This window comes from Poecilia mexicana, unplaced genomic scaffold (genome assembly GCF_051168715.1).
Source record: "Poecilia mexicana isolate PSO_F unplaced genomic scaffold, ASM5116871v1 scaffold_20, whole genome shotgun sequence".
Lineage (NCBI taxonomy): Eukaryota > Metazoa > Chordata > Actinopteri > Cyprinodontiformes > Poeciliidae > Poecilia > Poecilia mexicana.
Genome location: NW_028263389.1, coordinates 22,207,285 through 22,220,410, shown reverse-complemented (window position 1 = coordinate 22,220,410; position 13,126 = coordinate 22,207,285). Strand labels below are relative to the sequence as shown.

Below are 13,126 nucleotides of genomic sequence, written 5' to 3'. Positions count from 1 at the left end.
GTACCCCCTTACTTTTACCCCTGGTGGGGACCCACTGCGCCTGTGTCCCCACAAGGTATTAAATACATGCCGCACACACACACATACGGGTTTATATGTATTAGCAGGACAATTTTTTCAAACCAGTTTTTTGCAACATTAAACGGACACCCCTTTCCACTTATGCTAGAAAGACGTAGTAAGTTGTCAAAAATCTTGTTTGAGCTACACAACATAGATCTCACTTAAAAATTTAGATACACACATCAGAACTCAAAATATGAGAACCTGATGCAATGCTGTATTAAAAGGACAAAAGATAATGAGGTGCTTGGCTCCGCCCATGACACCAACAGTAATTATCAGGGCCAATTTTATTTATCAGGACCACAGCATACACATACAAAAAACATACAATTTATGTGCATTAAGAAGTCCAAACATGGAAATATGGACTATAACTGGTCCATATTTCTGTGCAGTGCATCTGTCATCCCATGAGATGTCTGAATCATCTAGGGAATCAGGAACATACTCCTCTTCTGATGATGTCACCTCACTTGAACTTTGTTCTGGACAGACCTGTTGATTAAAAACATATTTTGTATACATTGAAAGCATTTCAGCAAGAATATTTCGGTAACACTTTATTTGAAGGGGGGTGAATAAGACTGTCATGACACTGTCATAAACATGACAACACATGTCATGAACATGAATAAGCCTTCATGAATATTTATGACTGTTGTCATAAAGCGTCATTCGGTAAATTATGACACTTTTAATACAAAGTTGACATTATTCAAAATGTCTTTGTTATGACATCTTGACATTAACTAAGAAATCATTACTGTTTAAACTTACCTTTAATAACATGAAGATACCTAATTTTTAAAGTGTAATCAGTAATTCTTTGATAACAAATTTATATCAGTATATGAATACTGAATGATTGTTTCTAAAAAAAAATTAAAATAAACAATGTCTACCTAATGTATGAACCTGTCAAGTTGAGTATTACACAGGATCCATGTGTCTGTGTGCATCTAAATTTAACTTTCATTCTTTTCTACCTCTAATTTCAAAACTCAGTCTTCCACATTTCTACATCTTACATGATAAGTATTATACAAGACCTGTGTGTTTGAAGAGTACTTCATATTATTTTAGTGACTTTATATAAGAATCTAAGTTGGTTGTTGGAGAGCAAAATTACCTCAGGAGGGTTGGTTGAACAGGATCCGCATACATCCATGTCACCAACCTGACACAGTTCATCTTTGGAAATTTGAAATGTAAAGAACACTCAATAAATGTGAGTTTGTTGAAAATGTAGAAAACAGTCCTCCCTATTTCTGCACCTTACATTTTGAGTATTACACAGGACCTGTGTGTATGTGCGTTTCTAAGTGTAATTTTCTATCTTTTCTACTAGTAATGTCAAAACTCAGTTTTCCAAATTTCTGCAACTTACATGATGAGCATTACAAAAGACCTGTGTGTATGTGCCCTCCTAAATGTGACTTTCATTCTTCTTTACTTGTAATTTCAATACTCAGTCCTCCCTATTCCTGCACCTTACATTTTGAGTATTACACAGGACTTGTGTGTATGTGCGCTTCTAAAAGTAATTTTCATTCTTTTCTACCTGTAATTTCAAAACTCAGTTTTTGAAATTTCTGCAACATACCTGATGAGCATTACACAAGACCTTTTTGTATGCATGCTTCTCAATGTACCTTTCATTCTTCTGTACTAGTAATTTCAAAACTCAGTCCTCCTTATTCCTGCACCTTACATTTTGAGTATTACACAGGACTTGTGTGTATGTGCGCTTCTAAAAGTAATTTTCATTCTTTTCTACCTGTAATTTCAAAACTCAGTTTTTGAAATTTCTGCAACATACCTGATGAGCATTACACAAGACCTTTTTGTATGCATGCTTCTCAATGTACCTTTCATTCTTCTGTACTAGTAATTTCAAAACTCAGTCCTCCTTATTCCTGCACCTTACATTTTGAGTATTACACAGGACCTGTGTGTATGTGCGCTTCTAAATGTAGCTTTCATTCTTTTATATGTGTAATTTCAAACCTCAGTTCCCCCCTTTTATGCAGCTTACATATCAAGTGTTACACAAGACTTGTGTGTTTGAACAGTACTTAATATCATATCAAAAACTCTATTTTAGAAAATAAGTTGGTCGTTGGAGACCAAAATTACCTCATGAGGGTTGGTTGAACAGGATCCGCATGAATTCACGTCACCAACCTGACACGGTTCATCTTTGGAAATCTGAAATGTAAAGAACACTTACTGAATATGAGTTTGTTCCCAATTTAGAAAACAGTCCTCCCTATTCCTGCCCATTACATTTTGAGTATTACACAGGACCTGTGTGTATGAGCGCTTCTTTATGCAACTTTCATTCTTCTGTACTTGTAATTTCAAAACGTAGTCCTCCTTATTCCTTCCCCTTACATTTTGAGTATTACACAGGACCTGTGTGTATGAGCGCTTCTAAATGTAACTTTCATTCTTTTGTACATGTAATTTCAAAACTCAGTCCTCCCTTTTTATGTGGCTTACATATCAAGTATTACACAAGACCTGTGTGTTTGAACCGTACTTAACAGTCATCCCCAACCACAGGACCGCGGAGTAGTACGAGTCTGTGGACCAATTGGTACTGGGTCGCACAAGAAAAATATTTACATGTTACGTATTGTCTGAGTCTGGAGGATCCATTATTTTGAAAACCCTTTAACTGGATTCTCTCGGTTACGTCTTGTGCGGCAACATTGAGCCCACAATGAGTAAGAAAGCGATGTCTTTGGAAAGTTTCTTTGGAAAAGCGGAGAAAGACCACAGACAGGAGAGTGGATTTATCCTGAACCTGTAGGTGACTCCCATGTTCCAAGCCCACTCTGCATAATATGCACTGGCTTACTAATGAGGCAATGAAGCTTCAAACTGCTTTGCCATTACACACCAAGCACCCTCTGCATTGGGTGTCATCGTTTCCCAGGTGGGATCATCTCATTGCAGAGAAACAAGCTCAGGACTCCCATTAATTTATAGTTGTGAGTTAAAATTTTCATGAAAATAAATGTTCGTTTTTGTGGCATATTCAAATCTTATTTTGAAGGGATGTGTGAACGTTGCCAGAGCGACCAGAGTCTGAGAGCATTATGGCAGTTATCGAGACGAGAGAAATAGAGCTTCTAAGTCTTAAGTCTGGTTCACACGGCATGATTTTAGGATTCAGACGATTTTCCAAACTTCTGTGACCACAGAGCTGATAAAAGTACAACAGGTTCGTGTGTCCAGCCACATAACAGGAGCAAATCTTGCCATGTGAGCAGGCTTTAGTACAAAATAATGTCACGTTAATTTAATGGATAGCTGAAAAGTTACCGGGTTTATCAACTGTGGTAGCAATTTTGCTCCAACTCCACTCCTCATCATTTCTATGGATATTCTTTGTACGAAATGCTGAATAAACATTCATGCCATTTCCACATATCTTCGATGTCCACCGGACTCATTTGTGCATGTCTGCTCAGCTCTTTGGGATTCCCCTCCATGAGCTACGTCACCGCGCTTTCTGATTGGCTACCTGTCAAGTTCAACAGGTTGAGTTCTAGCTCCCAATCAAGTAAAAACCCTACAAGTTGCTAGAATATGCCTGATTTTAGATCAGAGCAGTCCCAATGTTCCAACGACTGGATGCGATCATGCCACAGATGGCAGGATGAACAGTTACAATTATCGTGAGCAACGTTCTAAGATTGCTGTAAGGGGAAATTAAGGGTAAAAAAAGAACCCGAGCCTCAGAAAAATTGCCAAGTCTTGACCGGTCCGCGGTGATAAAAAGGTTGGGGACCACTGGTACTCAATATAATTTCAAAGACTTTATCTTAGAAAATAAGTTGGTCATTGGAGACCAAAATTACCTCTGGAGGGTTGGTTGAAATCTGAAATGTAAAGAACACTCACTAAATGTGAGTTTGTTCCCAATGTAGAAAGCAGTCCTCCCTATTCCTGCAGCTTACATATTGAGTATTACACAGGACCTGTGTGTATGCGTGCTTCTCTATGTAACTTTCATTCTTCTGTACTTGTAATTTCAAAACTCAGTCCTCCCTATTCCTGCACATTACATTTTGAGTATTACACAGGACCTGTGTGTATGCATGCTTTTCAATGTAACTTTCATTCTGCTGTACTTGTAATTTCAAAACTCAGTCCTCCCTATTCCTGCACCTTACATTTTGAGTATTACACAGGACCTGTGTGTATGCATGCTTTTCAATGTAACTTTCATTCTGCTGTACTTGTAATTTCAAAACTCAGTCCTCCTTATTCCTGCACCTTACATTTTGAGTATTACACAGGACCTGTGTGTATGCGTGCTTCTCAATGTAACTTTCATTCTTCTGTACTTGTAATTTCAAAACTCAGTCCTCCTTATTCCTGCACCTTACATTTTGAGTATTACACAGAACCTGTGTGTATGCGTGCTTCTCAATGTAACTTTCATTCTTCTGTACTTGTAATTTCAAAACTCAGTCCTCCTTATTCCTGCACCTTACATTTTGAGTATTACACAGGACCTGTGTGTATGTGCGCTTCTCAATGTAACTTTCAGTCTTCTATACTTGTAATTTCAAAAGCCAGTCCTCCACTTTTATGCAGCCAACATATGTAGGATTATACAACACGTGTGTTTGAACAGTACTTCATATCATTTCAATTACTTTATTTTAGAGAAAAAGTTGGTCGTTGGAGACCAAAATGTGCACTTCTAAATGTAATTTTCATTCTTCTATACTTGTAATTTGAAAACTCAGTCCTCCTTTTTATGCAACCAACAAATCTAGTACTACACAACACCTATGTGTTTGTACTCTACGTAATGTCATTTCAATTACTTTAATTTAGAGAATAAGTTGGTCATTGGAGACCAAAATTACCTCAGGAGGGTTGGTTGAACAGAATCCACATGCATCCATGTCACCAGCCTGACACAGTTCATCTTTGGAAATCTGAAATGTAAAGAACACTCACTAAATGTTTGTTCCCAATATAGAAAACAGTCCTCCCTATTCCTGCACCTTACATTTTGAGTATTACACAGAACCTGTGTGTATGCGTGCTTCTCAATGTAACTTTCATTCTTCTGTACTTGTAATTTCAAAACTCAGTCCTCCTTATTCCTGCACCTTACATTTTGAGTATTACACAGGACCTGTGTGTATGTGCGCTTCTAAATGTAATTTTCATTCTTCTATACTTGTAATTTCAAAATGCAGTCCTCCCTTTTTATGCAGCTAACATATCTAATATTGCACAACACATGTGTGTTTGAACAATACTTAATATCATTTCAATTACTTTATTTTAGAGAGTAAGTTGGTCATTGGAGACCAAAATTACCTCTGGAGGGTTGGTTGAACAGGATCCGCATGCGTCCACATCACCAACCTGACAGTTCATCTTTGGAAATCTGAAATGAAGGGATGTACACTGAATGAGTCCATACTTCTCAATAGAAAAATGAAGTCCACCTACTGTATGTGCTTGTCCACTTCTTGTTTTCAACTATAATGAAACCCTGTACTACAACTTGACATATCCTTCAAATATGTCTTCAGTGCTACTTGAATGATTTTTGATAGTATTTTCACACTTATAAGCACCTTTCTTCTCCATGGCCAGTCAAAATCACCATAATTATAAGTGATTTCTTCCCCTGGACCAATATATTTGAGTGCAAATAAACAGATGAGGTCTTCCATCCACTCTTTTAACTTTCATTTTGCTGTTTGGGTTCATCTGATCATTTACCAGCCTCCCCAATCATCCATCCTCTCTGGCAACATCAACACTAAAATATTAAGTATGAAAATAAGAATAATTATACCATCCAAGGGAAAGGATTTCGCATATTTGGTGTTTGCATGTCAGAAGGATATTCCTCTACCAACTAAAACTACTTTTACTGATGAAGCTGAAAATGTTTACATCACTGTATTTAGATGTAAAATAAAAACACAACAACCTTGAAACAGTCGCATACCAAAGCTTTTGTCCATTGAAGTTGAAATCAAACATAAGAACCTCGAGTGTATCATGGTAAACTTTCAGTCGGTTTTCTTGTTCCTTTCTACTTATGACTTCTCTGTACTCAATAAGGAAATCTGCTTTTTGAACACACCCCAACCTGTAGGTACACATAATAAGTAGGATAAACTTTAAACAATGCAGATATATCAAATAGTAGCAATTGAAATTAACATTTTTCAAAATCAGTTAATTGATCTAATTAGATGTCTTTCTGTGGTTACTTAAACATTTTTTGTCAACTGAATGCAACTCATTATTTTGTACTTGTAATTTCAAAACTCAGTCCTCCATATATTTGTTGAGGACAGTTACAAGTACCTGGGAATACCACAAGCAAATGGCAACCTCGATGAGGTCACAAGGAAAGGAGCCACAGTCAAATACCTCCAATGAATAAGGCAAGTCCTGAGAAGCCAGCTCAATGGCAAGAACAAGATCCATGCAATAAACACCTATGCCTTACCAGTAATCAGATACCCTGCTGGAATAATTAGCTGGCCAATGGAAGAGATAAAGGCCACGGATATTAAGACTTGGAAGCTACTAACCATGCATGGAGGGTTCCACCCCAAATCAAGCACCCTGAGACTGTACACAAGCCGTAAGGAAGGAGGCAGAGGACTAGCAAGTGTGAGAGCCACTGTCCAGGATGAAACATCCAAGATCCATAAATACATCAAGGACAAAGCCTCAACAGACGATGTGCTCAGCGAATGTCTCAGGCAATGGGGAACAGAGGACGAGGTGCTAGAGGTACCATCATGGGAGGACAAGCCCCTACATGGGATGTACCACCGACAAATAACTGAAGTGGCTGATATCAGGAAATCCTACCAATGGCTGGAAAAAGCTGGACTCAAGGACAGCACAGAGGCCCTCATCCTGGCTGCCCAGGAACAGGCCCTAAACACCAGAGCAATAGAGGCTCAGATCTACCACACCAGACAAGACCCAAGGTGTAGGTTGTGCAAGGAGGCCCCTGAGACAGTCCAGGACATAACAGCAGAGTGCAAGATGCTGGCAGGGAAAGCATACATGTAACGACATAACCAAGTGGCGAGCATAGTGTACAGAAACATCTGTGCAGAATATGGACTGGAAGCCCCAAGATCGAAGTGGGGAACACCCCCAAAGGTGGTGGAGAATGACCGAGCTAAGATCTTGCGGGACTTCCAGAACCAGATAGACAAGATGGTAATGGAGAACCAACCGGACATTGTGGTGGTGGATAAAGAACAGAGGAAAGTTGTTGTGGTGGATGTAGCAATACCAAGTGACTACAACATCAGGAAAAAGGAGCATGAGAAACTGGAGAAATACCAGGGCCTCAGAGAGGAACTGGAAAAGACCTGGAAGGTGAAGACCACAGTGGTGCCTGTGGTCATCGGGGCCCTCGGGGCAGTCACCCCCAAACTGGAGCAGTGGCTAAAACAGATCCCAGGAACAACATCAGACAGCTCAGTCCAGAAATGTCCAGTTCTAGGCACAGCCAAGATACTGCGCAGAACCCTCAAGCTCCCAGGTCTCTGGTAGAGGACCCAAGCTCAGAGGATGAAAGAGACCACCCACGGACGATGAGAAGGATATATATATATATATATATCCATGTTTTCATGGATATATGGATATATATATGGATATATGTGCCTTACCAGTAATCAGATACCCTGCCGGAATAATTAGCTGGCCAATGGAAGAGATGAAGGCCACAGATGTTAAGACTTGGAAGCTACTAACCATGCATGGAGGGTTCCACCCCAAATCCAGCACCCTGAGACTGTACACAAGCCGTAAGGAAGGAGGCAGAGGACTAGTGAGTGTGAGAACCACTGTCCAGGATGAAACATCCAAGATCCATAAATACATCAGGGAAAAAGCCTCAACGGACGATGTGCTCAGCGAATGTCTCAGGCAATGGGGAACAGAGGACGAGGTGCTGGAGGAACCATCATGGGAGGACAGGCCCCTACATGGGATGTACCACCGACAAATAACTGAAGTGGCTGATATCAGGAAATCCTACCAATGGCTGGAAAAAGCTGGACTCAAGGACAGCACAGAGGCCCTCATCCTGGCTGCCCAGGAACAGGCCCTAAACACCAGGGCAATAGAGGCTCAGATCTACCACACCAGACAAGACCCAAGGTGTAGGTTGTGCAAGGAGGCCTCTGAGACAGTCCAGCACATAACAGCAGGGTGCAAGATGCTGGCAGGGAAAGCATACATGGAACGACATAACCAAGTGGCGGGCATAGTGTACAGAAACATCTGTTCAGACTGGAAGCCCCGAGATCGAAGTGTGGAACACCCCCAAAGGTGGTGGAGAATGACCGAACTAAGATCCTGTGGGACTTCCAGATCCAGACAGACAAGATGGTAATGGCGAACCAACCGGACATTGTAGCGGTGGATAAAGAACAGAGGAAAGCCGTTGTGGTGGATGTAGCAATACCAAGTGACTACAACATCAGGAAAAAGGAGCATGAGAAACTGGAGAAATACCAGGGCCTCAGAGAGGAACTGGAAAAGACCTGGAAGGTGAAGACCACAGTGGTGCCAGTGGTCATCGGGGCCCTCGGGGCAGTCACCCCCAAACTGGAGCAGTGGCTAAAACAGATCCCAGGAACAACATCAGACATCTCAGTCCAGAAATGTGCAGTTCTAGGCACAGCCAAGATACTGCGCAGAACCCTCAAGCTCCCAGGCCTCTGGTAGAGGACCCAAGCTCAGAGGATGAAAGAGAGGATGAGAAGGGAATTTTTTTTTTTTAATTTTATACACATACGCTTCTATTGTATTTTGAGCAGTTGCTTGTCTCCTTCGGAATAAGAAAGATGTTCTGATTATAATGATCATCGATCATGATCTATGCTAATAATGTGCAGTATAAAAATAGTTTAAAAGTGAAAAAGTAAAACAAAAGAAAAAAAAAAGATCATTTAATAAACTCTGGAATCCTGTGCATAATATAGTCACAACTCACCTTTAAATGAATTGAGGTATTTTACATCAAATCCTTCATCTTCACCTAAGGAGCAATAACTGGAATCATGTTTGCTCTCTGAGACCTTGTTGTTGACATCTCCTGCAAAGATCAGAGAATACAACATGATACTGTACACCAGGGGTGTCAAACTCCAGGCCTCGAGGGCCAGGGTACTGCAACTTTTAGATGTTTGTCTGGTCTAAAACACCTTAAGTATATGACTGAATTAGCTTCTCAGTGCAATCAAGTTGATGACCACCCCATTTTATCCAGCCATGTGGCATCAGAAACACATCTAAAAGTTGCTGGACACCAGCCCTTAAGACCTTGAGTTTGACACCCCTGCTGTACACAATATGATTTGATGTTATTGTATGTGAAAATGTACTGAAGTACACAGTACTACATAATTGACTTTCTATTGACAGATTCTCAAAATCTTCAAATATTAAAACATTATCTTAATACTAATGATTATTACCTAGGATCATTTGTGCCTGTGAAATAATATCACTCACTGATATACAGAAAATGACCAAATACAGTTTTATCTAATTCTGGAGTGAGCCACCTTCCCTTTAAACTCTGGTACACTGACTAACATGGTTGGTAATTACTAGCTAAAATGCTGCAAATCAAATGCTTTGGTGTATCCAAGCATCAAGTAACCTACAACATTCAGCAAAATTACAAAACTATATGTACTTAAATGTCTTAAGAGATTCTGTATGAGTCTTACCTCTTTCTCCACGCAAAACAAATGAAACAAGTTCAATTAATACTAATGGCTTGCACCTGGACTTGACGGATTGTACCACGTTGACAGAGGAGGAGGGGTACAACAAAAGGATTATTCCATTTTGTTTCTGAAGCACACAAGGTCTGATTTTTTTCAGGAACAAGAAAATTTTGAGTAATATTTTGTAACTTTCATTCAATATTTCAAAGTTAAATAGTTTATCATACATTTTTCTTTAATTAAGAGGCAACAGTTAGATGGTATCTCCCACCAGCAATGTTGTCACTTCCTTTAATCATTTCTGTTCAATCAATTAATCATGTTTATTTGTATAGCACATTTCAGCAGCAGGGCAGTTCAAAACACTTTATATCATAAAAACAAAAACTGTTGTCTAATGGCAGACACAACACCTGCAGAAAAAGATTGGCTGATGTACCTGCCAATAGACAATTTAGACTACCTAGACAATCTGCATGTATGCAGAGTAGAGACATTGAGATAACGACAAAATATCAATCTTTAAATTTTTGTCTTAACAGTAACATAAATAATCATGATATTTTTGGCACTTTAAATATTTTTTAAATAAACGATTTTTATTTTTATATTTCTAATTCTGTATTACTCCATGACTGGTTATCCCTTCTTTCAAATTCAAAAATACTTCATTGATCCTTGGTCTTCACAGTATATTAGCAGTTCCCAAAGGTGTGCTTCTCTGTATCAAGAGGTCTGATCTATCTCCAGGTATTTGTTTGAGCCAGTCTTCCAGTTTAGGGGTCATTACCCCAAGGGTTTCAGTGACCACAAGCACTACTGTTGCTTTCACCTTCCACATTTTTTGTAATCTCCTAAGACCCAAACTCTCACATGGAGTGCATTATTAATTCATCTATGGGCTGACTGGGACCTAATGATTCCAAAAACAAAGAATTATTGTTTTACATGATATGTGGACAACATTTTTCTCAGAAAAATACTTATTCATTTTAAATCACCATGTTTAGCACCATGGTAAATATATGCAGTTGCTAACTTTTGTAAACTTACACAACAAAAGAAACACTGAACATCTTGAGTCTAACCTGTAATGTGTTATAATCTTCCACCACCACCAAGTCATAAAATAATGGCCTAACATGTGGACACCAGACCCCATCTAGAGCAAAATTTAGTATTGTGGACTAGACAGCCCAAAATAAGTCAACCACTCAAGTTCTAGGAGGATGATGGGGTTTTTTAGCCTTTGGTATTTCTCTAGTTTTTTTCTGTACCTTCTGTTCATTCAGGATAGCTACATCATAACAACTGCTTTGCTCTGCTGCTCAATGATCACCATGTTCAGTTGGTTTGCTTTTCCCATTTTGTCTTCCTGTATATGGAAGGCCCACAGGATCTTAGCTTGTTCGTTTTCTACCACTTTGTGTGGCATTTCCCATTTTAATGAGGTGTGTTCAAGGTTATATTCCCTTCAGATGTTTCTTCACACTATACTGGGTACTTGGTTGTGGCGGTTGTGGTTCTGTCATTGGACTTGCCTTACTATTTGTACAGTGGCTTTCTAAAGTATCCATAGCCCTTGAACTTGAATTTCCAGTTTTGTCACAACTGGAAATATATTTTCACAGAATTTTATGGGAAAGACAAACACAAAGTGGTATATACTTGTGAAGTAGAAACAAAACTAAACATGATTCATAACAGTTTTTACAAATAAAAGCTAAAAAGTGCGGTGTGCAAAAGTGTTCAGCCCCCTTTCCCTGAATGCAGCCAATTGCCTTCAGAAGTTGCCTGATGACTGCAAATGGTAAAAAAATTCAACTCCTCTATGACTGCCTCAAAAGTTGGCTAAGAGAATATTGGGGAACAAACAGCATCATGAAGTCCACGGAACACACCAGACAGGTCAGGGATAAAGTTGTGGAGAAGCTTAAAGCAGGCTTAGGCCATCTCACAGAGTACTGTTCCACGAATCATCTGGAAATGGAAAGAGCAAATCACACAGCTGTGAACCTACCAAGAAAAGGCCATCCACCTAAACTTACAGGCTGAACAAGAAGAGCACTGATCAGAGATACAGCCAAGAGGTTCATGGTGGCTCTGGATGAAATGCAGAGATATTTCTGAAATGCAGTATAGTATAACTATTAGTCATGCACTGCAAAAATGTGGTTTTATGGAAGAGTGGCAATAGAAAAGCCATTGTATAAAGAAAACTATAAGAAGTCCCATTTGCAGTTTGCCAGAAGCCATATTGGGATACAGCAAAAACGATAAGACAAGACCAAAATTTAACTTTCTGGGAAAAATGCAGAGCACTATTTGTAGTGGAGAACAAACACTGCACATAACTCTGAACACACCTTCCCCACTGACAAAAATGGTGGTGGCAGCATCATGCTCTGAGGGTGCTTCTTTTCTTCAGGGACAGGGAAGATTGTTAGAGTTGATTGTAAGATGGATTGAGCCAAATACAGGGAAATCTTGGAAGAAAACCTGAACACTCCTGAACCTGGAGTCTGCAAAAGACTTGAGGCTGGGGCAGAGGTTCACCTTCCAGCAGGACAATTACCCTAAACATAAAGCCAGATCTACAATGGAATGGTATAAATAAAAACATATTTCTGTGTTAGAATGGCAAAGTCAAAGTCTAGACATAAACTCAGTGGAGAATCTTTGGCAAGATCTGAAAACTGCTGTCAAATCAATTTTATTTGTATAGCACATTTCAGCTGCAAGGCAGTTCAAAGTGCTTTACATCAAAGGACTAAAAAGTGATAAAATTAACATACATTTACCGTAAAAAAAGAAAAACATAGAAATTAAATTCAAAGTAAAATCAAAATTAAAATCATATACATTAATTATATTGATACATGTACCAATGATTAAGATTTAGAAACAACTGTAAATTGTTGTTTTTTGGGGGGTGGGGGTGGGGGGGTGTTGCCTTGATTTAAAGGAATTCAGCTGTGTTGCAGTTTTCTGTAAGTTTATTCAAGATTTATGGTGCACTGAAGCTAAGTTCTGCTTCAAAATGTTTGGTTCTGGTTCTGAGGATGCAGAGCAGACCAGAATCAACAAACTGTTAGCAGTAGTTTGGTGAAAAAAATGGCTCTCTTATGGTTTATATTTATTTTAATCCACACACTTATTCCACACACGTATTATTCATAATATTTTAAATAAAAAATATTTGATCAAAAATATATATTAATTTCTGTATATTTTTAGGTGCCACATACACCTTTTGTCCAATGTAAGGTTGGACAAAAGGTTGGGTTTAGGCA

The 13,126-nt window shown here is 39.1% G+C and overlaps 1 long non-coding RNA gene across 3 annotated transcripts; it reads right to left on the bottom strand.

Annotated features, from left to right (window-relative positions):
- Positions 1–307: 307 nt before the first annotated feature.
- On the bottom strand, positions 308–12,767 carry LOC148153471 (uncharacterized). 3 transcript variants are annotated; one of them, XR_015761588.1, is made up of 5 exons: positions 9,092–12,767; positions 5,419–5,488; positions 4,956–5,027; positions 1,196–2,274; positions 308–561 (listed from the first exon to the last, which is right to left on the bottom strand). It is a non-coding gene; the product is annotated as an uncharacterized LOC148153471 (long non-coding RNA). The 3 variants fall into 3 exon arrangements; XR_015761589.1 differs by lacking the exon at positions 9,092–12,767 and having other exon boundaries at positions 1,196–1,257; positions 2,203–2,274; positions 5,419–5,895; XR_015761587.1 differs by lacking the exon at positions 9,092–12,767 and having other exon boundaries at positions 5,419–5,895.
- Between the last annotated feature and the right edge of the window lie 359 nt (positions 12,768–13,126).